Source organism: Erpetoichthys calabaricus, chromosome 10 (assembly GCF_900747795.2).
Source record: "Erpetoichthys calabaricus chromosome 10, fErpCal1.3, whole genome shotgun sequence".
NCBI lineage: Eukaryota > Metazoa > Chordata > Cladistia > Polypteriformes > Polypteridae > Erpetoichthys > Erpetoichthys calabaricus.
Window position 1 is genome coordinate 72,743,347 of NC_041403.2, and position 27,262 is coordinate 72,770,608.

The following is a 27,262-nucleotide window of genomic DNA, read 5'->3' on the forward strand; positions in this document are numbered from 1 at the left end:
CCACACCCGGGGCCGGAAATAAAAGACAAAGAGTAGATGACAAAGTAGAACATCGTAAGAATTAAAAAATGTTGGTGCGGTACACATGCAGAGCAGATTAGAGATAATGGAAGTATGAAATTTCGAAAGTCTCAAAAAAAGGATAGGAAAGGTTGCATTAGTGCAAACAAATGGAAATTATTACTTGGTGAAATAACAGAACACCGAAAAGAGATCGAATATATTATTCAGATTTATCGTCTAATTCGTGTTGCCAGCGAGGATTAAAAGATTCCAAAACCACTGGCGCGGTATGAAGTCCCATGAGATGGAGACTTTTAAAATGAGATTCTATCAAGTCATGCCCTACTTACAACTATTTTCAAACAAGACCAAGGTCATCTAACCTCAGTCGTGTGAATGCTTTTGTCAGACACAGTTCCTGTGCTGTCAGCTCTTAGTCGTGTGAATGCTTTTGAATGCTTAACTTATAAATTTTATCAGGACAATAATTTTATACGTTCTAGATGACACGTCAATGACTAAGCAAAGAAGAAAGAGCATGGACAAACATTCGAAAAAGTTGTTTTATTTATTAGAGAGAAAGAAACAATATTCACTCACAGGCAGTTATATGTTGCGTTGTCATGATGCAAGTCCAAACACAGAATCAGAATTCAATGCGATCTTGAAGAAAAGTTAATTCCAAATATTGTTTTTACTGAAGTTTTAAAGTAAAAGTGAAAAAAATGCATATGTAACAATTCCCATGAAAATAACAATCTCTTAAAATTGTATATCCGGTTAACCAAACCCGGGGGTGGGCGAGCGAAGCAAACAGGGGGTGGAGCCCCCTAGTTTAGGTATAAATAAAAGAGCAAAATAATACCACACACCGTCAGAATATTCTTGGATCTGAAAATGTACAAAATATAAGTACAGTATAAATATATAATAATATAAATATACAGCGGAACCTCGGTTTGCGAGTAACTTGGTTTACGAGTGTTTTGCAAGACGAGCAAAAATTTTTAATAAATTTTCACTTGATAAACAAGCGAGGTCTTGCAGTACGAGTAGTTTGTCTGCTGAGCGTCATGTGATCACAACTGAGCTGATGGTTCTTCTCTCTCTCTCACTGCGGGATTGTGGGCAATCGTCTCCTATTCTCCGTCTGAGTCGGCGTGCCTCACTCATATAGTCAACATCCGTACGAGCGTATAGTGTTTACTACAGCATTAGCATTGTGACTGTGTGCGCGCGCGCGTGTGTGTGTGTGTGCACGCGCGCGCTCGTGTGTGTGTATGTGTGCTCGCGCACGCTTGTGTGTGTGTGTGCTCGCACGCGCGTGTGTGCTGTGACGTGCGAGTCCCTGTCTTTCACCCTAAAACAAGAAGCTGAGTCTCAGTACTTTAGCAACACAAGCTTTATTCAGCTTGAAACAGCAACAGCGCGGTTATTTATACACAGACACAGCAGTCAGGCAGGGCCCTGCACATTTATAATGTTCCTTGTATCACCCATTGACGACAAGTGCTTATAGCATGTCCGTGATCTTTTCGGATTCGCTTTTACGGAGAACTGCTACAGCGCTGGGAGACTGCGATTGCTTTGGGACGCTCTTCAGCGTGTCATCCCATTGGGTACAATCCCACAAGAGTTTAGAAACTCACTCACACCAGCCATGATTCTTTTCAAAGGTAAAGTGCAAGTTAATTTGTTTTATGTATTTTTACTTTATATTTTGTATCAATCATTTTTATATGAATAGTTTTGGGTTGTGGAACAAATCATCTGAGTTTCCATTATTTCTTATGGGGAAATTCACTTTGATATACGAGTGCTTTGGACTACGAGCACGTTTCCAGAACGAATTATGCTCACAAACCGAGGTTCCACTGTATTTGCTTTTCATCAGTAAAACACAAACAGTGCTGTGCATTTTTGCATTAACAATTCAGTCACAATTGCTTATCTTATTCAGTGGAAGGAAAGATTAGTTGCACATTATTAATTCAACCAGTCTTTTCATCAAAGGCTCTGCAGGTAGTATTGCGGCCTCACAGTATTTTGACCCAGGTTCAGTTCTACAATTTTGATAGATAGATAGATAGATAGATAGATAGATAGATAGATAGATAGATAGATAGATAGATAGATAGATAGATAGATAGATAGATAGATAGATAGATAGATAGATAGATAGATAGATAGATCCTTTATTAATCCGAAGGGGAAATTCACATACTCCAGCAGCAGCATACTGATAAAGACAATATTAAATTGAAGAGTGATAACAATGCAGGTATACAGACAGACAATATCTTTGTATAATGTTAACGTTTAACCCCCCCCGCTGGGTGGAATTGAAGAGTCGCATAGTATGGGGGAGGAACGATCTCTTTTCCTCTTAGAATTATAGTATGTGTTACTTTTTTGCACGCCAAACACGGATTGGCAAATATAAATCAGCCGGGTGTGACTGAGTGAATTGGAGTACAATTTAAAGTTGGATTTTCTCTTCATTCCATTGTTGCTGGAAGAGAATATTGCTCCTCACAGCTTCTTGACATGGAGGGCCACAATCATTGCAGGCTTTTGTTCAAATTAATTTCTTACTTAGAATCAAAATCTTTTAGTTAATGTAATATGCACCTAAATTAGATTTTCTGTTCATTGTCATGTCACCATTCTGCAGAAATTCCTTCCAAGTGTCACACACGTGCGCATGGGAGGCAGCTAAAGGGCTTGAGGGACGGCAGTTCTGAGACATACCGGGAGGTGGCAGAGTGCACTGACTCTTTTTCTCTCTTGCCTGCAGACCGTTCCCGGGAGATTCCACCTGGCTCTCGTGACATCATTTCTGGGACCGAGCCAATGGAAGGAGACCTGACTGGCTCCGACCCCTCTGACGTCACGTCCAGGCTCGGTCCAATAGAGAACGAACACATCCCTGATCCTTATGACCTCACTTCCTGTCTTCCCCTTTAAAACCCTGCCCTCTTTCCTAATTGCTCAGTCTGGTTTTGGACTCGTTTGTATGCACTTCAGTGCTATTACTCTTCATTGCAACTTTGCAGCCAAGGATTTTGAGATTATACGGGTGGCTGCCCCAAACCTTTATCGGAGTATGTCTTATTCTTTCACACAAGCTATATTTTATTTTTCAGGGAAAAATCAATAAAATGAGCAGTGGGTTGGGGGATTAACCAATCAAGTGTTTGTTTCTTTTTTTTTCTTTCAGATGTTTATTTAAGTGAATTATGCACACATTATTAATTCCATGCAAATGTTTTGGCACCCCTGGTCAAATTATATATTTTGTTGACATTTGAAGTAAAAAATTGTAAATACATCTTCAACAGAAAACACACTAAACAATTGCATTTTTATGACTGTATATGTTAATATACAGTTACAATTCATTAGATGAACTACAAACATATAAAAAAATAAAGGAGTAATTGTGGTATCTGCAAAAACTTGGGCACCTTACTAAGTCATTACTCAGCAGCATCTTTTTTGGCAAAAATCACAGCTTGCAAACATTTTTTGTAGCTAGCTATGGATCTTTGAATTCTTGTTTTGGAAATTTATCCCCATTCTTCCTTAGAGATTTCTCCCAAATATGAGATGTTCTTGGGCTGCCTTGTGTGCACAGCGTGTTTAATATCTGCCCACTGATTTTTAAACGATGTTCAAGGCTGGGAAATGCGAGGTCATTTCAAAAACTTCAACTTGTGTTTTTTGAACTCCTTCATAGTAGATTATGAGGTGTGTTTTGAGCCATTGTTCCATTTTAGGAGACATGTGTGGTGGAAGCCATTCTTCCCTGTAACTGAGCTGTATTTCCTGTGCCACTAGATCTATCACCCATATTTATTAGTTCCTGTACTAAAGTGTTATTTTCTTCAAATGTTGCTTCTTTTTTTTCTCCAAACAAACCTTTTGTGGTTGTAGCTAAATAGTTTGATTTTAACTTTTTCTCTCCACAGCACTGTCTTATACAGATGTTATTTTGCATACTTAAGATGTTGTTTTTTTGTGATGACATTGCAGGTCTGGTTTCCTTCCCATGGCTATATCATGTAATAATGGCATCAGTTTAGTTAATTAGCTGTTGTCTCTTTTGTCTTATATATGATTCATAGTGATCTATGTCCTGGTTATTAACAAAAAACAATAAATAACTTAAAATTCCTGACAAGCAAGTGAATTAAAAAGAAGCAAAGTAAAAAACATGAGCGTGCTATGCACTGAGGGTCATGACAGTAGGCATCTTTTTAAATTTCAAAGTAAATAAAAGTCACATTATTGTTAATTTCTGAGTCAGCAAACTGAGAGCTAGAGCATGCCATTAGATTAAACCATGAATTCAATAAAAAGTTAAAGCAAAAATCTTCAGGCATTATGTAGTCCTCTAGGATCAGGATTGTCCAGTCCTACTGTGGGTTCAGAAAATGAAAGAATGACCAGAAGTAGTCAGTCCATCCATTTTCTAACCTGCTTATCCAGTTCAGAGTTGAAGAGAGCCAAAGCTTATTCCAGCAGCAGGAACATGTCAAAGACAGAACATAGCCCAACATTGGACACCCACACTGTGACCATTTCAAGGAGCTATTTAACCTAATGTACATATCATAAAATGTGGTAGAAAAACCCCACACAGACATGGAGAGAACTTGAATAAGAATAGGAAGAGTGAAAAATATAATACTGATCATTAAGGTGAATTACATAAGAGCAAACAGTACCTTAACTACTGTACATGGTAATGTGTTTTCTTCCAGATCAGGTGTACTTCCTATCCTTGAAGCATTGTTATGAATAATGTTGTTTAGTCTGGATATGCCTACGAGGTCTGTTAATGTTTGAAATTATTGTGAATGTTTAACTACATAACCTATAATCTGTAGAGCCTGCTCTAATATTTAACTAAATGAAATGACAGAAATAGGGCTAACTCTCCATGACCTGCCTGTGCTAAAGGCAAAAAAGTTAAGAGCAATGAGGAAAGTACTGTGTTTTTTCCTTTTTGCTTTCTGATTTTGTCAAAATCATTTACCATTGTTTTGTGTCACTTTAGATACTGCAAAATTTAGCATTAGTATGCAATCCAGTATTATTTTTTAAAATGTCATGTTCCAGATAAATCATCCATGGCAGTTTCATTATAGTCCTCTGCATGGCATTTCCATGTTCTCCTCACATTTACTTGGGTTTTCCACTTGTACCCATTGCTAATATACAGTTTACTTTTGAGCCCCTGAAATGAAGGGATTATGTTAAAAAAATGCTTTAGTTGCCTCACATTTTTATGCAATCGTTTTGTTCACCCCACTGAATTAAAGCTGAAAGTCTGCACTTCAACTGCATCTGAGTTGTTTCTTTTAAAAGTCATTGTGGTAATGTACAGAACCAAAATTAGAAAAAAGTTTGTCTCTGTCCAAATACTTATGGACCTAACTGAATTTTGCAGCTCCCTGAAGCCTTGAACCAGCCTAGTGAACTAGAAATTGCAAAAACAGTACCCTCCATAATGTTTCAGACAAAGACCCATTTTTCCTTGCTTTACCCCTCTGCTCCACAGTTCCCACAACCACTCACAGCAGGAATTGTTGTTTTCCAATTAACTTGTGTTTGGAATACAGGAGAAATTCAGTGTGCCCAGGGGAAATCTGCGTGAACATGGATAGAACATTCATGTTGCACTTAGTAGGCACTGAGAATCTAAGTGACCTAAATAATAAAGCAAGACTACCCACCTGCACCAACATCCTATTGTCATATATATATATATATATATATATATATACTGTATATATATATATATATATATATATATATATATATATATATAACATTAAAAAATTTTGGGTCAAGACATAATCATATCATCTCGGGGAGACACTTTGAAGTCCTGCGAGACTACTTGCACGTCACGCCCTACTTACAAACACTTTCTCAGAGACACTTTAATGTCCTGGGAGACAAGGAAGTGAGACAAAAGGACAGCTGCTGTACAGGCTTTTAAATGATCGTCGTGCAGCGCGACATGCAGATCACGCAGCATGGTAGCAGCAGCCTCTGTACAGGCTTTTAAATGATTGTCGCGCAGCATGACATGCAGATCACGCAGATAGGTAGCAGCAGCTGCAAGCCAGCAGCCTTAGCGTGCGTTCAGCCCCCCCTTCACAACACGAGCAGCAGAGATTCAAAGTGGCGAGCGTGAAGTGCGCCCCCAGAGAGTGGGGTTGGGGGTGTGGGCGAGTTTTTTTTTTTTAATTTTCATGATGTCAGTTTGCTGAGAATTGTTTGTAATGATGAAAAACAGAATTAATCACCTAAAGGTATAATTCCTAGTCCATGGCCTAGAGAAACTCTGTGGCTTCTAGTTTTCTTACCTTCAGTTATATAATTTCTCATCTTTTCCTGTTACAATTTCATAAATTTAGTCTATTAAATCAGAAATATGTGGTAGCATATGTTTCAGGCATAATGGTTAAGGCTTTGGACTTCAAATCAGGCTACTAACACTGTATGACCATGAGCAAGTCACTTCATGTGGCCTCTGCCACAATAAAAAAACTTGCATCCAATGGTATCTTAATTCTTATAGGTCACCTTGGATAAAGCTGTTAGTTAAATAAGTAAATGGAATGTAAAGGTAAATGTAATATAAATTTACTGTGACATTTAACAAGATGGTATGCCAGTGACTGCAGAACACAGGAGCCTGCACATTATGAGGATGAGCACAGTAAGTGCTGCTAAACTATAAATACATAAACAGGAAAAATAGTATATTTCAGATATACCATAAATAAATATTAGAATGTGCCGCTCATAATTTGTGGGCTGAAAGCAGATATAAATATACTGTAACTAAACCTGGAAAAGGTATTAACCTATGGTCACAAAACAGATATGTATATAAAATATTTTCTAGCTTAGGCCTTGTTGTGGTTTGTGTGGAGTTTGCATGCTCTCCTTATTTCCTTCTGATAGTCCATGTTTCCTCTAACTGTCTGTATGACCAGGAGCTAGTACCCTGATTTTCCAGTGCTCCAGATATAAAGAAGAATAAAAATATCCCTGCTTGCAAACATTCTTGTAGCCAGCTATGAATCTGAATTCTTGTTTTGGAAATTTTCACCAATTCCTCCTTGCAGATTTCTTCTAGCTGTAAGATATTCTTAGACTCTCTTGCATTCACACAGGTTTAAGGTTTACCCACAAATTTTAAGTGATGTTCAAGTCTGGGAACTTCCAAAACTTACACCTTGTGTTTTTTTTAACTCCTTCGTAGTAGATGTAAAAGTATGTTATGAATCCTTGTCTTATTGTAGAAATCATCCTTTTTTCAGGTCGTTTCTTGACGAACTGTCTTAACATTTTCCTTTAGGGATTTGTTGAGATTTAATGGAATCCATTCTTCCCTGACCCTTCACAGTTTTTCCAGGCCCACGAACTGCTGCATAACACCAAAGCATAACAGATCCATCCCCATATTTAACAGTTGCCCAGGTGCTCTTTTCTTCAGATTCTGTTCCTTTTTTTTCTCCAAAAAAAACCTTTAGTGATTGTGGCCAAATTGTTTAATTTTAACTTCATCTCTCCACAGCACTTGGTTTCTAAATGCCTCATTCTTGTTTTGCATACTTGAGACTTTGCTTTTTATGATGAGATTCCAGGTAACGTTTCCTTCTGATGACTCTTCCATGAAGGCCATGTCCGTGTAAGTAATGCTGCATAGTAGAGCAGTGCACCACCATGCCCTTCTCGGGAAAATCATATGGGGATTCTGCTTTACCTTCCTACATAGTATACAAGCTGTTCTGTCAGTATTGTTGGTTTTCCAGATCTTGTTTTGTCCTACATCATTCCCTTTAACTGCCACTATGTAATGACATATTGGACTTTGGATATTGCTAGTTGGAAGCACTTTGATATATGTTTATAGCCTTCCCCTGTAGGCATGACTTACTTTAATTTTGAGATCCTCAGTCAGTTGCTTATTTGTTGAATGTTGCGCAGTGTTTGAAAAGTCAAAAGAATTTATTTGGCTCTGGAACAGACCATACTTAATGACAATTCTTCACCAGATTAATACCTAATGTGCTAAGCCAGACCAGACTAACATTGTAACATGTTCTGAGACTCTACAACAGAAAGGGTGCACAAACACTTTTGCCAAAACCACCTTCACTCCTTTACTTTTTTACACCTTTGTGTAAAATTAAATTGTTACTGTACCATAACATTTTCATTAAAATTACACTGTTTTAGTTTCTTTGCTTTCATAAGTTATATTTACTATTTTGCATTATAATTTGGTTGGGGGTGTTCCAACTTTTGCATGGAACTTTGTATATATACTATATATATGTATGTGTGTGTGTGTGTATAAATGTGTTTCTATCTCTATCTCTCTCTCTCTCTCTCAATATATATATATGTATATATATATATATATATATATATATATATATATATATATATATATATATATATACAGTGCATCCGGAAAGTATTGACAGCGCATCACTTTTTCCACATTTTGTTATATTACAGCCTTATCCCAAAATGGATTAAATTCATTTTTTTCCTCAGAATTCTACACATAACACCCCATAATGACAACGTGAAAAAAGTTTGCTTGATGTTTTTGCAAATTTATTAAAAATAAAAAAACTGAGAAATCACATGTACATAAGTATTCACAGCCTTTGCTCAATACTTTGTCGATGTACCTTTGGCAGCAATTACAGCCTCAAGTCTTTTTGAATATGATGCCACAAGCTTGGCACACCTATCCTTGGCCAATTTCGCCCATTCCTCTTTGCAGCACCTCTCAAGTTCCATCAGGTTGGATGGGAAGCGTCGGTGCACAGCCATTTTAAGATCTCTCCAGAGATGTTCAATCGGATTCAAGTCTGGGCTGTGGCTGGGCCACTCAAGGACATTCACAGAGTTGTCCTGAAGCCACTCCTTTGATATCTTGGCTGTGTGCTTAGGGTCGTTGTCCTGCTGAAAGATGAACCGTCGCCCCAGTCTGAGGTCAAGAGCGCTCTGGAGCAGGTTTTCATCCAGGATGTCTCTATACATTGCTGCAGTCATCTTTCCCTTTATCCTGACTAGTCTCCCAGTCCCTGCCGCTGAAAAACATCCCCACAGCATGATGCTGCCACCACCATGCTTCACTGTAGGGATGGTATTGGCCTGGTGATGAGCGGTGCCTGGTTTCCTCCAAATGTGATGCCTGGCATTCAAACCAAAGAGTTCAAACTTTGTATCATCAGACCAGAGAATTTTCTTTCTCATGGTCTGAGAGTCCTTCAGGTGCCTTTTGGCAAACTCCAGGCAGGCTGCCATGTGCCTTTTACTAAGGAGTGGCATCCGTCTGGCCACTCTACCATACAGGCCCGAATGGTGGATTGCTGCAGAGATGGTTGTCCTTCTGGAAGGTTCTCCTCTCTCCACAGAGGACCTCTGGAGCTCTGACAGAGTGACCATTGGGTTCTTGGTCACCTCCCTGACTAAGGCCCTTCTCCCCCGATTGCTCAGTTTAGATGGCCAACCAGCTCTAGGAAGAGTCCTGGTGGTTTCGAACTTCTTCCACTTACGGATGATGGTGGCCACTGTGCTCATTGGGACCTTCAAAGCAGCAGAACTTTTTCTGTAACCTTCCCCAGATTTTTGCCTCGAGACAATCCTGTCTCGGAGGTCTACAGACAATTCCTTTGACTTCATGCTTGGTTTGTGCTCTGACAGGAACAGTCAACTGTGGGACCTTATATAGACAGGTGTGTGCCTTTCCAAATCATGTCCAATCAACTGAATTTACCACAGGTGGACTCCAATTAAGCTGCAGAAACATCTCAAGGATGATCAGGGGAAACAGGATGCACCTGAGCTCAATTTTGAGCTTCATGGCAAAGGCTGTGAATACTTATGTACATGTGATTTCTCAGTTTTTTTATTTTTAACAAATTTGCAAAAATCTCAAGTAAACTTTTTTCACGTTGTCATTATGGGGTGTTGTGTGTAGTATTCTGAGGAAAAAAATGAATTTAATCCATTTTGGAATAAGGCTGTAACATAACAAAATGTGCTGCGGTGGGTTGGCACCCTGCCCGGGATTGGTTCCTGCCTTGTGCCCTGTGTTGGCTGGGATTGGCTCCAGCTATATATATATATATATATATATATATATATATATATATATATATACATACACACACAGAGAGACAGAGAGAGAGAGACGGGCGGCCACAGCCATTACCTGGCTGGCATACCAGCTGGATGGAAGGACTGGAGGAGAGAGCATCTGCAAGGCACTACCTTCCCCAGGATGCTAGAGGGAAGCCCTCCTGGGTGGCTATGGCACCATGGATTCCCACAGGGCCTGCTGGGAGTTGGAGTTTGGCACAGCCCTGTTGGGTTCCGTGGGGGCTGCCAGGGGAAGCTGCAGAGCCCTACATTGGGCTTTCACCACACCTAGAAGTGATTCCAGGTCTGATTAACGAGCAACCGCCTCACTCCATTCAAGAAGCCAGATTCAGGAGGAAGAGGGATGAAGCTTGCCAGGAGGAATGAAGGTGGAAGGAGACAGAAGTACTGTTTGTATATGACTATGTCTTACTGGGCTGTGTACTGACCACTGCAGGTGGGAAACGAGTGAAAAGTGTTTCTCACTGTAATAATAAAGGCTTGGGTTGTATTGCACTTTGGTCTTTGCCTGTCTGTGTTGAGGATGAAACAGCTGGAGTGCCCCTGGTTTCCACTATATATAAATATATAATATATATAGCATTTATATAATATATATAAATGCTGCAAGAGAAAAAAGATATGGGGCACCAGCTGGTGTTCCCTGTTTAATGTCTGAATTATTATGTGCACAAACAAAGCAAAGATGCAATGAAATTTCATCACTTGGGACATGGAATGGTTGCTCTTTCCTTAGACTTCCATCTCTATTGAACTCTGGTCAACACTGACAAAGAATTATTGGGTTAGGTGGTATTTGTGGCCATGGAGGTGGAAGAAGTGGGACTTGTCGTGGTTCAGGACTCAAGTGACATCACAGGTCCTTGGGAAAGTTCTCTTCCACTCTCAAACAAATGGAAATCTTGTTAGATTAGGTGCTACATTCAAAGTCTTCCCTGCATTTCCACTCAATCTCATACCCAAAAGGCACACCTTATGCTTGTGTGTCTGATTAAAACATATATACATATATAAATATGTATGTATATATATATATATATATATATATATATATATATATATATATATATATATATATATATATATATATAATTATTCTTCCAGTGGCACAGTAATTAGCTGCTGCCTCACAATTCCAGGGTCTCGAGTTTGAATCCTTGTCTGGATTTTACCTTTGCAGAATATGTGCATTTGCCCCTTATCTATGTTGGTTTTTCTAAGGGCACCTAAGTTTTCCTCACACATTTTACTGATGTGCATACTAGGTTTATTTGTAACTGAGTAACTACGGTTATGTGCATGAGTGATCCCCATGAGTGACAATTGTCTCAGCCAGGTCTTATTCCTGCTTTACACCAGATGCTGGTTAGATAATATGCAGTTGCCCACAATGTTAAATTTGCATGAGGCACAAGTATAAAGATGCATAACTTAGTTACTTCAAATAGGTATAAAACAAAATTAATTTATAACTGAATGAAGATGTGATTCTGATGAAGTTTGAGCATGTTTTACAAAATTAGCTGTACAAGAATATATGCAAACAGAAAATGGTTGAACCTAGAAGCCTAAAGTTATTCTGCAGAATTCACCCTGAATCAATGGAAGGTTGAGTTTCTGTATGTTTTTCTGACAGGAATGAAGAGTCACTGTAGTCCGAGTTTTTTTTTTTTTTTTGCATGTCACGCAGTCGTCCAGGTCTTGTGTTAATTACTTATATATAGTTTTGTATGCTGAAGTGGCATAGTTAGTGCTGCTGTCATTGAAGATCCACGAGACCAGAGTCAAATAATGGCCTAGTCATTGTATCTGCACATTCCTCCTGTCCTCTGGCAGCCGTCTTTTCCCGCTAGCGTACATTTGATTGGTTGTAAAATTGTTTTTAACATGGTGTGCCCTGCAATTCAATCAAATTAAATTAATTATGAATACAGAAGCATTTATAATGTTATCCTGGTAGCGTTAACTTGAATATTTTTTATGTTCCTTAATGCCTCCTATGCAACACTTGAGGAGGCGCAGGATAATCTGCAGTATGTGCCCGACAATCCTAACGTTTTTTTTTTTACACAAGCACGTATAGCGTGTTAATTAATCTGTAACCAACAGTATAAAGTTTATCTGATTTAATATCCACGGAGGTTGGGGAATCTGGGCAGGTAAGGCGTACTATCCAGACAAAGCGTGCACCTTGGCCCGCTTTGCAGGTGTGCGCAACGCAAAGTAACGGACATGTCCGCATGGAGCTCGTTTTAACGACAGCTTCACCCTGAATATCACACAAACGGCGTTTCGGTGATCGAAGACCAAAAGGTAACTAACCGGAAGAATTAATCGCGTCAATGACTTTTTAAATAATGCAGTCAAATATTTCCTCGTCCTTACTCTATCTATCTATCTATCTATCTATCTATCTATCTATCTATCTATCTATCTATCTATCTATCTATCTATCTATCTATCTATCATATGTCCAGCGGCCATTCGCTGTCCAGGGTGACATTCCTCTAGGAAGCCATGCAGACATGACTGTGTCAGTCCGCAGTCTGGCTGCTATAAAGCTGAATTCTTTTTGCCAGTACTCGGGCGAACGCGAAATGTCAGCTAGGTACGTGCACCTTATAAAGCATCGACGCACCTTCTTGGGCAGTTCGTTAGTAAGGTACGGTAAAATACTGAGAGGCACACGCGGCGCTGGACGCATTTCATCGAGCTCAGCGCGACGGAAGCGGTGAAGCTTCACGCTGTGATCGATTCATACGTACGTACTGTACAAGTTGAAACCAGCATCACAATGGCGTTTCTTATGCAATAAGGACGACGAAAGAAGATCTTCTTTGGCTCTGAGCTGACTGGCTGCTGTACTGTTCCCCCACCCAATCGCCCATCAATTGTGCTGTTCTACGCATTTTTTTCAGGGCACGACGCGGATTTAATGGCTCACGGGTCTGGGGTGTAGATAGGGGCACAGCAGGCATGTTCGCCACTTGCCATTTGCATCAGCCAGTAAACTAATGCTGTACTTCGCTCAGCTTGACACACTGCTAGTCTTGCATGACAAGGAATTGGTTTATGGAGGGGAGGCAAAATCCTTGTCCAGTTTTGGTGAAACTCGCGTCATAGTTCATTTCCACATCCAGTAAGTATATATATATATTTTTTTCTGTTCATATTATGTAGTGCACGAATTTATACACGCATCGTGTTCAGTAGCAGGCACAGAGTGCAAAGTGGCGAGTACCTCCGAGAACGAGGTGCCCCTTCGGTTGTTTGTGCAGTTACCTCCTTTTCAAAGGTATGAAGCAGATGAGCGTGTTAAGTGTAACAAGAAGAAAAGCACAGTTTGTTTGGTGTGAACTGTGTGCGTCACCTACGCGTTCTCTGAACATAAAGTGCGAGCGCGCTTCGATTCATTCGACAGGCACAGGTTCGTTAGTCAGGTTCACTGCCACAAAATGCATACTTTAGTGACATCGTTTGCGCAGTTTACTTGCGGCGATCGCATATTATGGCTTCTAAGCATATGGATAACTTTGTGAGGAGCATATCGCCACTTGGTGTTGGTGTTGTCAGTATTCTGCTGTATTCCTGAGTTATTCCTAATTGCGTTTCGATAGCAAAATGTGCACATTTCGGTTCACATTTGCTTGTGAGCACAAGTGCGATTGGGAACGTATTTTCGTGTTCGTGTGTCCAGAGTGAACCTTTACGTGTAAGAACAGGCAGGTGATTTCAGCCGATTGTGTGTTCGGGTGTCATTGTATTCTGTATGTCAGCACGTCACTGTGGTATTGGCTGTATATGCCAGTTTGCATCATTTGCAAGTAGTTTCGAGTATTGTGCTCCTGCTTTTACGGTACATTTTGTTTTTCCTCTGCATGAGCAGTAAGTCGAGTGTAATTCGAAAGTGAAAATTGTACAAAGAAATAGTACTAGCAATCCTGCCATGCATTAGAATATATTCACGTGTTTTTTTTTTTTTAAATGTAATCCGTTGTAATCCATGCATGGCATAATCGCCAAGGCAATGACATCAAAATAAACAGGGACACGATTGCAGTGTTGTACACAAGCCTTACTTCACCAAGACCCCCTCACCATCAGAAGGGCAGAACTCTATATTGCAGCGTTTTTGTGCTTTCAGTTAAACACATGTACTGTATGTCTTTTTTCATTAATACATTATATTGTAAATATTAAGTCCCTGTTGCCACTTTTGACTCTGTTCAGTTCTTGTATCATCTACTGAAAGTACCCAACACCAGGAAGCAACTTACTTGTGTTCACAGAGTTGCAGCAGTACATGCAATCCACATTATAAATGCACTCTGACACATAATATGAAATAGTTTTTAACACATTAACAAAAATCATTTTTGTTTTGCAGTTGTTTAGACCACTCTGCAATGCTGGGACAAATATTTTTGTAATTTTAAATACTGTAATAAATGTTAATTTTAGTTTTCATTGATGTTTTTACAATTTTGTTTTCAAAAATTAATAATAAAAAACATACTTCAAATAGCGAGAGTCAATAAACTACACATGTAGGAAGAATTCGTCCATATAAAAACCATTAAGCAAAAATGTTACAGATATGAAACATTTGTCGTTTAACAGTATTTCAGTTTGAAACAATGTGCCCACAGCTCTGTTGAGTAACATCCATCCAGTGTATTATGTATTGTGGCATGATTTCCTTTGCTTCACAAGACATAAATTAGCCATCACTCATACTGTGTAAAGGGGGAGAAATTCAGTTACCATAACATCATTAAAGGAAAAGTTTGCCTGTAGAACATATAATATGGAGTTAGCGTGGCAAAGAAACTTTTGAGTTAATCACGGCTCAGCAAAATTAAACTGCAAATTATCATTTAATAAGTTCCTCGATATTGTTTATACGCTCAGCTTGTGCTGTTGATTCTGCATATTACTTTGTTAACATCAGCTAAACTCAGACTTGAAATAAAACAGTACAGTTAATCCATCCATCACTTTTTTAAACCACTTTATCCAGTCTAGGTAAGCTGGATGCTCAGTCCTGCTGTATCAGCGTCATTAAATTTTACAATTCCTTTTAAGATCAGTCCAGTAGAGTTTATATTTGGTGTTTGTGGACTTTATGTTAATGATCGTTTTTGTGGCTTATTTATTTCCCAGCAGACTATATACAGTTGATAAGATGTATTTTATTAAATTTAATTTTTGTGTTTCACTGAAAAAATCTTCTTAAAAGATTGTTTGGATGAACTGTTTTCATTAAAGTTTTATGTGAGAAAAACAAGTAAATTGTTACTGCTGTAGGAAAGACGCAAAGCCCGATACCTTTGCAGAACCTGCGGCTAGCCACATTTTTTGCTTCATCAGCACAAATCACATTATAAGCTTACAATTGAGACTGAGATCTTAGTTCAAGTCTCAGGGGTTTGAGTGTAGTTGTATGACAGATGGACACTACCCTTATATATACATACGCCGAGATAGACTCTGGTTACTCAAACCCCTCAGTTGAAAAAAGCTGATTTGAAAGGTGGATTGATAGTTTTTAACATTTGAACATGTTATACCATATGTATGCACCATTTACATCTGCCACTTAACTTGCTTGTATTTTTTTCTTGTATTTCTACACTTTTTGATCAAAAATTGTTAAAACTTTTATTACATGGAACATTTCACAACATGTTAATTTTTTGTATAGTTCTTCTTATGTTAGTAGTTTTCAATTCAGCTCCTATTAAATTATTGATATTGCAACTGTGCATTACTCATTTTGGAACCTACTAAAATAAGTTCAGAAAAGTGTCTAGAGCACCCTAGAGGAGGAAACAATTTATTCTGTGTAGTATGGTCTATATTTTAAAAAGTTTATTTTAAGCATCTACAGTAGCTATTTATAAATAAAGGATTTGTATAGGTGAATATATGCTAGACCTTTTCTTGCAATGCAACACAAGTAGGGAAACAAAACTATAGACATACACCAATCTGGATTTTTTATGCCCAAAACTGATCAGTTATTTTTTGACTATCAGGTTGGCCTAACAAAATCATATATCTTCTTTGTTGTCACTTGATAGTTAATATTTTCGTACTTTCCTTTCAGTTTATAAGATAGCAATATTCCCATACTGCCAATGCAGTTTACTCACATTATTTTGGTTTGACTGTAAATTAAAATCAACTGATTGTGCCTTAAGCCTGTGTCACATTGGATGACTTTTCCAGCGATTTTCAGTTGTAACCTTCATTTACATAATATTAAGAGAGTTTGAGGCAGTTGGCAGCATGCTCCAGTGAAGCCACTCGGGTAATGTGACATGCCCAACGAATGAGACCATCTAGTCTGCAACTCGCCCTGATAAAATCAGACAGGTTTGTCTTCAGTTGGCAGGGCCTGCTCTGTGTGCATGAGAGCTGACAACCAATGAATGTTCACCCGGTAGTACAACATATAGAACATATAGAACGTAGTGACAAGGAATTAGGAACATGCATGTTTAGAACCTAGCAAACAGAAAAGAGGGTTATCTTTCAAATGTTTTGTGTTTTAAGTGCTGAAAAAAAGAAATAGGGTTGAGACTGCAGCAGAGTTTGCCTAACCTGTTAACCCTTTGTATAGTGTCGGCTGCTCACAAACAAAAGAGAGGCTCATCTGCCTGATGACCCATGTTTTACATACCATGACAAAATGGAAAAAGGGGCTGAGATTGCTGCTGAATTTACCACAGGTATTAACCCTTTGCTCAGCGCCAGTGCAGGACCATGAGGCAGCATTCTGTTGACTTTCAAAAAAATGGGAAAGTATGACTGTGCTAGGTTGTCAGTAAATATAATATGGATAGTGATTCTCAGTTGTTTAAATTGACATGGACCGGTGACGCAATTAGCAACTGCTGTCGGCTAATCTGATATATCCCACAACTAGCAGTCTTATAATGTGGCTAATGTAAATCATCCACTTCTGATTACTGCCTGAAGACAAAATTTTCTGTGTGTTTACTTTGCAAGAAATGTCACCATGTTGTTAGTAAAACTAAACTTGTACTACACAAGCATAGTAAATGTTCCTGTTGAAAAAAAGAGGTTATGTTACAGTTATGTTAAACATTACAAGTTGTGGTCAAGTGTCAAATGTAAACACAAAAAATAACTACTTACTGCTTTCTTTAAAATGTATTGTATGTTTCTATTTTGTAAAGCTTTATTTTTAACATTCCAGGCACAGTCATGGGCTAAAAGTGAAATGCTTGTATCTCTGCAGTAAACAGAATGATATATACTAAAGATGGGCAAGGGTAGCTAAGTAAGCAAATACTTTGTTGTTGAAAAAGTAGTATTTGAATCCCTTCAATCATCCTTTTTCAAAGGTGTAAGAGAAAGACGAAAACACATAATTTGTGAAATTAATCTATGCCAGTTTTACAGAAAAGAAGATAACATTTTTGTAAATGTAGCACAAACACATAACAGGCACCTCCATTTTAGCTCAGAAATACTAGGAGGTTTCTCTCTGTTTAATCAGGTTGGAGTGCTGGCATGAGCTGTTTGCAGTCATGCACTATATGAATGATGAAAACTATACATGTTACAAAGTCACCACTACAAAATAAAAACACATAATCTTGTGTTAGGTGTGTGATCAAAGCTCTTAGTCGGTGAGGTGGCCAGAATCAAACTTTATGAGATTTTTTGACTGGCATGGCGTAGGAAGTTTGTTTGGCCAGGGCCTGAGTTTTATTTCTGACAGGGAGGGAATTTTCAATGTGTGTAATTACAATAAGGGGGATTTTGTGGGGTGGAAGCAGGGGGATTTCAGTATGGTTTTGTAAAAAATTGCATAAAAAAAAATTTATCTTAACATGCACACATTCTAAATTTATTCACTTACAGGTTTGGCTAGGATAGTGAAAATACAAATACTGTTACTGCTTAGATAAGTTTTTGTAACAACAGGTGATGTTTACTGTTTAATAAGTAACATTTATTGAAAAATTCACAAACAACTGATGTTTTAATTGTCCAAATTTATCTTTCATTTTTCTTTACTTTAACACTGCTTTTGAGAAATTAAACTGTCAGTTGAAATTGTTATTTCAGAATTCCTATTGATTTGTTGTTTTCAAGGTACAACAACAGAAATGTTTATTTATATAGCATATATTCATACAAAATCTAGTTCAAAGTGTTTTATGAAAAGTAAAAGAATTACAAAGTAAAAAAAATACATAATGACAATTGGAGAATTAAGTATTACTTAAATTGCTGTTAACAATAGGTAAGAGTCCAGTGAATTACAAATGGTATGGTCATATGGCTAGTGCTTTGATAGCAGAAACTTTGTTACTTTTTTTAGGCTTGATACATTTTTCTTTATTTTCTGTGTAGGCCTTGAGCAATGTGAAGCTTAGTCTTGCGTTTTACTTTTGTTTTGTTTTTGGGCTTTCTATTTTCATTTCTTTTATTTGCTGCAAAACCATTTTGTGAACTGCTGTTTGTGGTTGGTACCATGTGACAATAGGAAGTGTGTAACACCTGAAGTCATCGTTTCCACAGTATAAATGTCAGTGTTGTGCACTTCAAGGTTGTCTAAGATTGTGGATAAATCAAAACAATTCTTGTAATATGTTAGATTCTTAGGTTATCAGGGTTGTGAATTTCTAGCTAGTGTGGCCCACCAGGCTAGAACCTCCAGCTTATCTCAATACAGAGAAGCGTGGGACACAAGTTCAAGGCACACAGATTTTATTTTCTCTTTTTCTCGTGGGAAACTCCCACAGGCACAAGACGTCCAAAGCACAGCACACAAGCAATACTCCTTCTCCACTCTTTTCCTTTCTTCTCCTCCACTCCTCTGGTCAAGCTTTGTCTTCCTCCTACCGACTCTGGCTCCCAGAGTAGTGGCTGCTGGCTCCTTTTATAACGCACCTGGAAGTTCTCCAGGTGTTTGATTACTCGTTTCTGGCAGCACTTCCAGGTGGCGGCAGAGCTGCCCAAAAGGGCTCAGCAGCTCCTGCTGCAGCACCCCCTGGCGGCACCTGAGGATGACAACAGGGCTGCACCACACTCCAACTCCCATGAAGCACTGCAGGAGTCCGAGGCACCACTGCAAGCCAGCGAGGTTGCCATCTAGTGTCTTGGGGGAGGTAACACTCTGGCCACACTTGCTCCCCCGGTCCCCCCAACGTGGAGGCGTCCCACGCTACACTAGCTGTTTTTGACTTTAATTCCTGGTTAGTGTTCTGTTTAGGTATTTTCAGTTCTTGACTTCATTTCCTAGTTTTTATCTTTTGGCATGCTTAATTTCCTGGTCTTTGGTGTTATTCTCTTTACTATCCTTTTTCATCATGTACTACTGGCAGGGAGGGGAGAAAACCAAGAACTCCAGCCAACAGGATGGAGGAAATAAAAGATAAAAGTCTTAAGAGTTTCAAACCCAAAAGACCATCAAGCGCCCACACCCCTTCCTCTCATTTGATCATTCTGCAATACATTAATTTTATTAATAAGCAAGGTCCAAAATTATTTCATCATTGTTATAACTGTCTATGTCCTTCCAAAGATCACAGACAACTATGGAATAATTTAAGCAGATGGCGATGTTGCTGGATGCCACCTCAAAAAACCTGAAAAAAATAAAACTGAGAAAAGTACTGCTTAGTTAATTTTGCAGATATTTTAAGTATGTAATACTATAGTATTAATTATAATCTGTTACAATCTTGTCAATAAAGGAATTTTGAAAAGACCATATATAAAAATAAGTTTTTAGAGTTTTTTTTTTAAATGTTCCAAAGTATCAGCCTGGTATATCTCTGTCAGTAAGGCATGCCAAAATTTTCGAGGATAATAACAAAAGGCTACCACACCATTTTTCTACCCATGTCTGTCAGAATAATAAGCAGACTAGTTATTATTCAAGGATCCAGCATTAGGAATGTGGGACATACATTTCAAAATGTAATAAGGAAGATGACTATCCAGAGCCTTATATACAGTTAAGAGTCTATTAAAATATATTCTAAAGGACACAGGCGACCAGAGTAAGATTTTTGCTCCTGCATTCTGAACTAGTAGCTGCAGCCAATTTAAAAAGAATGTCTTTCTTAGATAGTCCTGATAGGAGTGCATTACAGTAATCTGATTAGTTAAAAACAAACTTTGTATGCTAATTTTTTCAGCATTTTGAAATGTTATAATAGATCTAACTGTTGCCATGCTTTCTGAATGACAGAATTCAATTTTTGCAGTATGGTTAATATGCTATATGATGTGTAGATCAGAGTCCATAAAAATACTCTTTACTTCTGTCTTAATTTGTAAATCCAGGTGATAAGTTTATTTTTAGTAGTCTCACTTTTGTATTGCTGCCAGTTAAGAAACTCATCCATTCTTTAATGCTAGTAAGATACTCAATCAGAGGTCATAGAGCCTTAGGGATATTTGCTACTATAGATAAGCAAAGCTGTATGTTTGCTGCATAGCTGTGGTAGTTCATCTTGTGTTTAGAAATAATCTGGCATAGCAGGAGCATGTAGAGTAAGAATAACAGCTGGTGAAGAATTGGTCCTAGCGGCACACAATACAGTATATAATATCATAGATAGTATACAGTCGCCACAACATACAAAGAATTTTAAATAAAACTGAAATCATTCATATAAGTAATACACAGTCTTTATTACGGCTTATGCCTGTGGGCTCTTGCAGAATAAAGTGACAGAACAGGATTGCAGTACATGTATTGCACAATTAATTGTAGGCTGCAGTTGTTTCTTTACCAATACAGTACATTCTTCACATTTAAGTTGCTGTACTGATGTTCACTTATTTGGCTTCAAAACCTATCAAGCATGACAAACATACATATTAAATATTGTGATAGTGTATTGTTTGGGTTGTCTACATTGTGCCTTAATGTGCCGTTATGGGCCAAAATTATAGAAACACTTTCTTAAATTTGATTTTGGAATGAACACGCAAAGCAGCTGATATTTTCAGTGTTATTAGACTAGCTGCAGGAACAGAGATAGAAACTTTTCTTAAAATATGTCTTCATTTTTATCAATGACTACTGCTCCTTGTGCTGCTATATCTTTTTTTTAGCTGGATGAACAGAACTATGCATAGAACGTGTAATGCATTAGGAAGACTACATCTGAACATGGTGTCTCTTGGTTTATTTTCAGCAGTGTTGGTGTGTGTGAGTGCAAAGGAGTGGAGCCCTGTCTGAGGCTAGTTCTTGCCTTATGCCTAGGGCATCGGCATCCTGCAACCCTGAACTGGATGGGCAGGTTTGGAAATTAATGGATGGATGGACAACTAAAACCATATTCATTACATTCAGTGGATGAATGCAAGAAGTGTGGTCATTTTGCTGGTCTTCTAGTCACTGTCTTTTTAAGTTCCTTTATTCAAATAAACTGCATGCTAATTGGTTCCAGCTCATTGATCATTTCATCACACTCTCATAGCATGCACGAACCATGTATGTTTATTTCTGAACTCAATAGGATACAATCGGCAATAAAGAAAACTATTTTGCTTTTTTTGTGTTGAAAGAACAGTGTGATTTTATTCCCCATTATTATGATAATTTTTTTTAATTAGAGATAATTCCTGAAATTCCACACTGAAATTCAAGCTGTATTTGTGCAGTGGTTCCTTTGAAAGTGCTTTGCCAGACCAAGGTGTGGACTTGATGACTGAAATAATACACATATATACCAGTAGATAGAGTGTGCATGTTCTTCACATTAAATAGGCTTGGATTGAAGACAGGCCTCCTGGAACTTCTCCACCATGCCAGTCTTATATATAAAGATTAAATGGTGTGCTCATACATGAGTGTGTAGTATGGTATGATTGGTTTCTGTCTTGCACTTTATGTTGCAAGGAGAGGTGCATCAGAAAATGGGTGTATGGACCAGTGGGTAAAATTCCAAAAAAAAAAATGGTAGCAGGCTTTCAAATAAAAAGAAAAGACTATAATGTTTTCAATGCTGCCACATATTCGTGAGCCATCTGTGCATCTCATCCCACTGATAAATGCAAAGTAAAATACTAGTAGCCTTTTTGACTCTGTCCCTTTGAACTATCCCTAATTTGGAGACCCACAGAAGTGAGGATATCTTAAAAAATATTACAGAAGCTTTACTTATGTAAAAATTAAAGATCCACAATGTTCTAACATTTCATATGTTTGTAAAATGTTTTGATTAATTTGTATGAAAAACCAAAGGTAGCTGAATGCCTGCATCACTGAGAGCTGACTTTTAATTGTATCATGTCTATGCTAAATGCGTGGCTGGTGTCCAGTAGTAAGTGCACATCTTCAGATAGTTACCATAAGTGTTATTTGTTTTGGGATTTGTTGCAATGCCATTTTGTTTTCATAGTGGGCATCACTATTTTGTGGTTCCATTATCACAATATGTTGGACACTTACCGGGAATATAGCTTTCTGACCACATGTTGGGTGACGTTGTTGATGCGATGATTTATAAGCCAGTAGCACATAACAATTGTCGGCCAAGTTTTCAGGCTCTTTATTAATGTTCACTGTGTGTAAGGTTATTGATTTAGGGTAAACAAACTAGCAACTGTGTTACTGACTACAGTTTTTGTTTTACATTCTGTTTTTGATGAAAGGTAGGGTTGATTTTCTGGTTTTGTCTTTCAACTGCCCTTGTTGCCTGACGTTTTCCACCTTTAACAGTGTTTATAATAAATTATTATTATTTTTATGTTTTCACCTTGGTATTTCATATTTTGATTTATTCTCACAAGCACTTCAATACAGTATTGTGTTTTTGCATGGCTGCTATAATATTGTTTATGGTCTTTGTGCGCGTTGCTGGTTTTGTCATATGGGATGGGTTGTGGGAGAGTGTCCAGTGACATATTATGTCATTTTTGCATATTACTGACTTTTGTCAGCTTTGCATCAAGTCAGTTTTGTTACAGAGGTATAAGTGCAACATGGCCTGTGGGCACCAACTTATACACAAGATGCTGTGTAGTGGCTTATAGTTCACAGCTCACTTTGCACCAGCAAAGAATAATACAGATTGTGGTTACTGGTTAGGGAACCATATGTTTACAATGACATACAGATTCTGGATTTACATAATTTGTCATTAAAAATCTTATTATTTTAGGTATTACTCCACCCATTGTCACCACATTTGTAATACAAAGTGTTGCCTAGACAGTGTTGTAATGCTTTACCCATAATGCACAATGACAGACACATTAAGAGATACAGTAATCCCTCGCTACTTTGCGGTTCACTTTTCGCAGATTCACGACTTCACGGATTTTATATGTAAGCATATCTAAATATATAACGCAGATTTTTCGCTGCTTCGCGGGTTTCTGCGGACAATGGGTCTTTTTACTTCTGGTATTTGCTTCCTCAGTTGGTTTGCCCAGTTGATTTCATACAAGAGATGCTATTGGCAGATGGCTGAGAAGCTACCCAATCAGAGCACGCAGTTAAGTTCCTGTGTGCTGCTGATTGGCTCAGCGACAGAGTGCTGCATTAACCAGGAAGTCTCATCTCACTCATTCAGCATTAACGTGCTCTTGCTACTGCATTCAGGGGATTATCACCTTCATCATCATCATTTTTACTGTGCAGCATATTCATCACCATCATCACGTCATATATAGCTACGTGTACTTCGCTATACAGTAAGTGTAAACTTATCTACCGATTTCATATTGCTTAGCAGTTGTCCCTGTTATTAATAGAGTAAAGGGTGGGTTGTAAACAATACAGGGAGGGTTTAAAAACGTCCAAATACACGTTAAATAATTAAATAAATATGGTGTCCCTACTTCGCGGAAATTCAGTTATCGCGGTCGGCCTTGGAACCTATCTCCCGCGATAAGTGAGGGATTACTGTAATTACTTTTACTTTCGTGTTAAAAAGATTGTGGAAAAACTTGCACCTGTCTCTACACATAACATCCACTGATTAGTTTATGCCTTTTACCTGTAAAATCCACATACTTCATCTTTGCTTTAGTTAATTTTGAACAAAAAAGTGAAACAGACTGCTTTCCATTTCTGAATTAGTTTAAGTAAGTCATTATTTAGTTAAAGTCATACATTAAGAACTGGATGAAATGAAAACAGGCAGCACGGTGGTGCAGTGGTAGTTCTGCTGCCTCGCAGTAAGGAGACCTAGGTTCGCTTCCCGGGTCCTCCCTGCGTGGAGTTTGCATGTTCTCCCCGTGTCTGTGTGGATTTCCTCCGGGTGCTCCAAAGTCCAAAGACATGCAGGTTAGGTGTATTGGCGATCCTAAATTGTCAGTGTGTGCGTGGTGTGTGTGCGTGTGTCCTGCAGTGGGCTGGCGCCCTGCCCAGGATTTGTTCCTTGCGCCCTGTGCTGGCTGGGATTGGCTCCAGCAGACCCCCTTGACCCTGTGTTAGGATATAGCGGGTTGGAAACTGTCTGACTGAAATGAAAACTAACAACATCAGCATTTCCTATGACCTGATTTACAAAAAGTGTACAACAACAACATTTATTTATATAGCACATTTTCATACAAAAAGTAGCTCAAAGTGCTTTACATAATGAAGAAAAGAAAAATAAAAGACAAAATAAGAAATTAAAATAAGACATTAGTTAACATAGAAAAGGAGTAAGGTCCGATGGCCAGGGTGGACAGAAAAAACAAAAAAAAAACTCCAGAAAGCTGGAGAAAAAAATAAAATCTGTAGGGGTTCCAGGCCACGAGACCGCCCAGTCACCTCTGGGCATTCTACCTAACATAAATGAAATAGTCCTCTTTGTAGTTAGGGTTCTCACGGAGTCACTTGATGCTGATGGTCATACAGACTTCTGGCTTTTAATCCATCCATCATTGTTAGAACATCATGGTGCTTTGAGTAGATTGTGGTGGTGGAGGACACCGGAAAAGGAAACAGAAGAGAGAGTAGGTGTTAGTACAGATTTTAGAGCCACCATGAATAGTTATTATAATGAATTGGATATACAGAGTATCAGGATTTAAATTACAGTGAAGTTATGAGAAGGCCATGTTAAAGTAATGTGTTTTCAGCTTTTTAAAGTGCTCCGCTGTATTAGCCTGGTGAATTCCTATTGGCAGGCTATTCCAGATTTTAGGTGCATAACAGCAGAAGGCCGCCTCACCACTTCTTTTAAGTTTTGCTCTTGGAATACTAAGGAGACACTCAGTCGAGGATCTGAGGTTGCGATTTGGAATATAAGACGTCAGACATTCCGATATATAAGATGGGGTGAGATTATTAAATGGCTTTATAAACCTTAGGCAGAATTTTAAAGTCAATCCTGAATGACACAGGTAACCAGTGTAGTGACATCAAAACTGGAGAGATGTGCTCGGATTTTCTTTTCCTGGTAAGGATTCTAGCAGCTGCATTCTGCACTAGTTGCAAACGATTTATGTCTTTTTTGGGTAGTCCTGAGAGGAGTGCGTTACAGTAATCTAGTCGACTGAAAACAAACGTGTGAACTAATTTCTCAGCATCTTTCAATGATATAAGAGGTCTAACTTTTGCTATGTTTCTTAAGTGAAAAAATGCTGTCCTAGTGATCTGATTAATATGCGATTTAAAATTTAGATTACAGTCAACAGGTACCCCTAAGCTTTTTACCTCCGTTTTGACTTTTAATCCTAATGCATACAGTATATTTCTAATAGCCTCATTATATCCATTGTAATAATATTATGTTGATAATCTTTTAAAGTAAACCAAAACATCCTTATTTAATTATTATTATGATGTTTGGGTTAGTAAACAAAAACATTCCAGCAGTTTGTTGTTTAATGAATATCACACATTGTGCAATACTGTGGTAATATGCTAAAATTTACAAATGTGGTCATTGTAGATGCTGGCATTTGTCATTAACTAAATGATTCAGCAGTTAGTAAAACATTTTCTTATTGAATTTAAGGACCGCTTATTTGCATTTGAAAATATTTAATTTCATGCTCCTTGACTTATTACTCACCATGAACCTGAATAGTATTCATGTTACAGTGCCCTCAGTTAGCAAGCATAACGGTTCCAATTTAGACCAACCATCATATTATTCATTTAATAAAGTTGTTAATTGCTTTCTGTTTTACTTTTTAAAAATGTTGTAACTTATGCTTTGTGAAATGTTTAACAGCCAGACACTGATGGAGCAAGCTGCACTTTTTAAATGGTACTATGTATATATGACAATAAATGATGTTGCTTAAATTAAAAGATAAGGTGGAATGGCACACAGATTAACATTGCTTAACTTCTGCATTGTAACTTGTGTTTAATTTCTAATAACAGATGCAGATATTCTTAAACAATTTTAAATACTTTGCTTTAATTGTAAATGTACATGGCACTATAGTTGAGAAGTTTCTATTTATGCTAGTAAAACAACAGATACAGACTTTTTGGAGGTAATTTTATAGGTAAATAAAATTGTAACATTTATTAAATAATACACTTTAAGACTACTGTTGGTAGGAGAGCAGAAGCAAAGGAATACAAGCAGAAAGACAAGAAGCTAGGGTTGAACAAGAGAAATAAGAGAGACAGGAAATGAGAATGGAGAGTACCTTTGACTGTTTGGGAGGTGGCTATGCACTGTACCTGTTTGGTAGGAATTTAGCAGAGTCATAGTTATAATAATATAATAAATTCACATCTGTTTGATACCTTGGCCTTATTCCAGGTGTGGAGAGATGCAATGAGGGTACATTAGTTTTTATAGTTGTAGTAACCATAATTGTAACAGTATAAATACTGATAGCTGCACAATTGCTGCAGTCTAGCTATTTTGTTTTCCTCCCACCTCTTGAAAGCAGGCAGGTTTATGAATTGTGGTATAAATCTGGGTGTGTGAGTATACCCTGTGTCGGAGTGGCTCTGTGTCAAGTGCTGGTTCCTGCCTTCTGCTCCATGCAGTTTACAGTTGTAGCAGCGGACTTAATTTGCAAATCATCAGTTGGAACTACTGATATAAGCAACACTCAAATCTTTACACAGAGCAACAGTTCT

General features: G+C 38.0%; 2 protein-coding genes across 4 annotated transcripts in view; one reads left to right on the forward strand and one right to left on the reverse strand.

Moving 5' to 3' along the window:
- Positions 1–4,784, reverse strand: part of LOC114659144 (kynurenine--oxoglutarate transaminase 3-like) — a 181,746-nt gene extending 176,962 nt beyond the window's left edge. The window contains exon 1 of the mRNA XM_028811420.2: positions 4,734–4,784. The gene's annotated coding sequence lies outside the window, so the exon portion shown is untranslated. The remainder of the gene's footprint in view (positions 1–4,733) is intronic.
- The window catches only part of LOC114659141 (volume-regulated anion channel subunit LRRC8D-like), a 79,396-nt gene that overhangs the window by 24,759 nt on the left and 27,375 nt on the right, over positions 1–27,262 (forward strand). Inside the window, exon 1 of one of the 3 annotated variants that reach the window (XM_051932787.1) lies at positions 12,421–12,525. The exons of 1 other annotated variant lie outside the window; for it this stretch is intronic. The gene's annotated coding sequence lies outside the window, so the exon portion shown is untranslated. Of the gene's footprint in view, positions 1–12,420; positions 12,526–12,799; positions 13,352–27,262 lie in introns of those variants that run through there. One more of the 3 variants, XM_028811410.2, reaches the window with a different exon arrangement.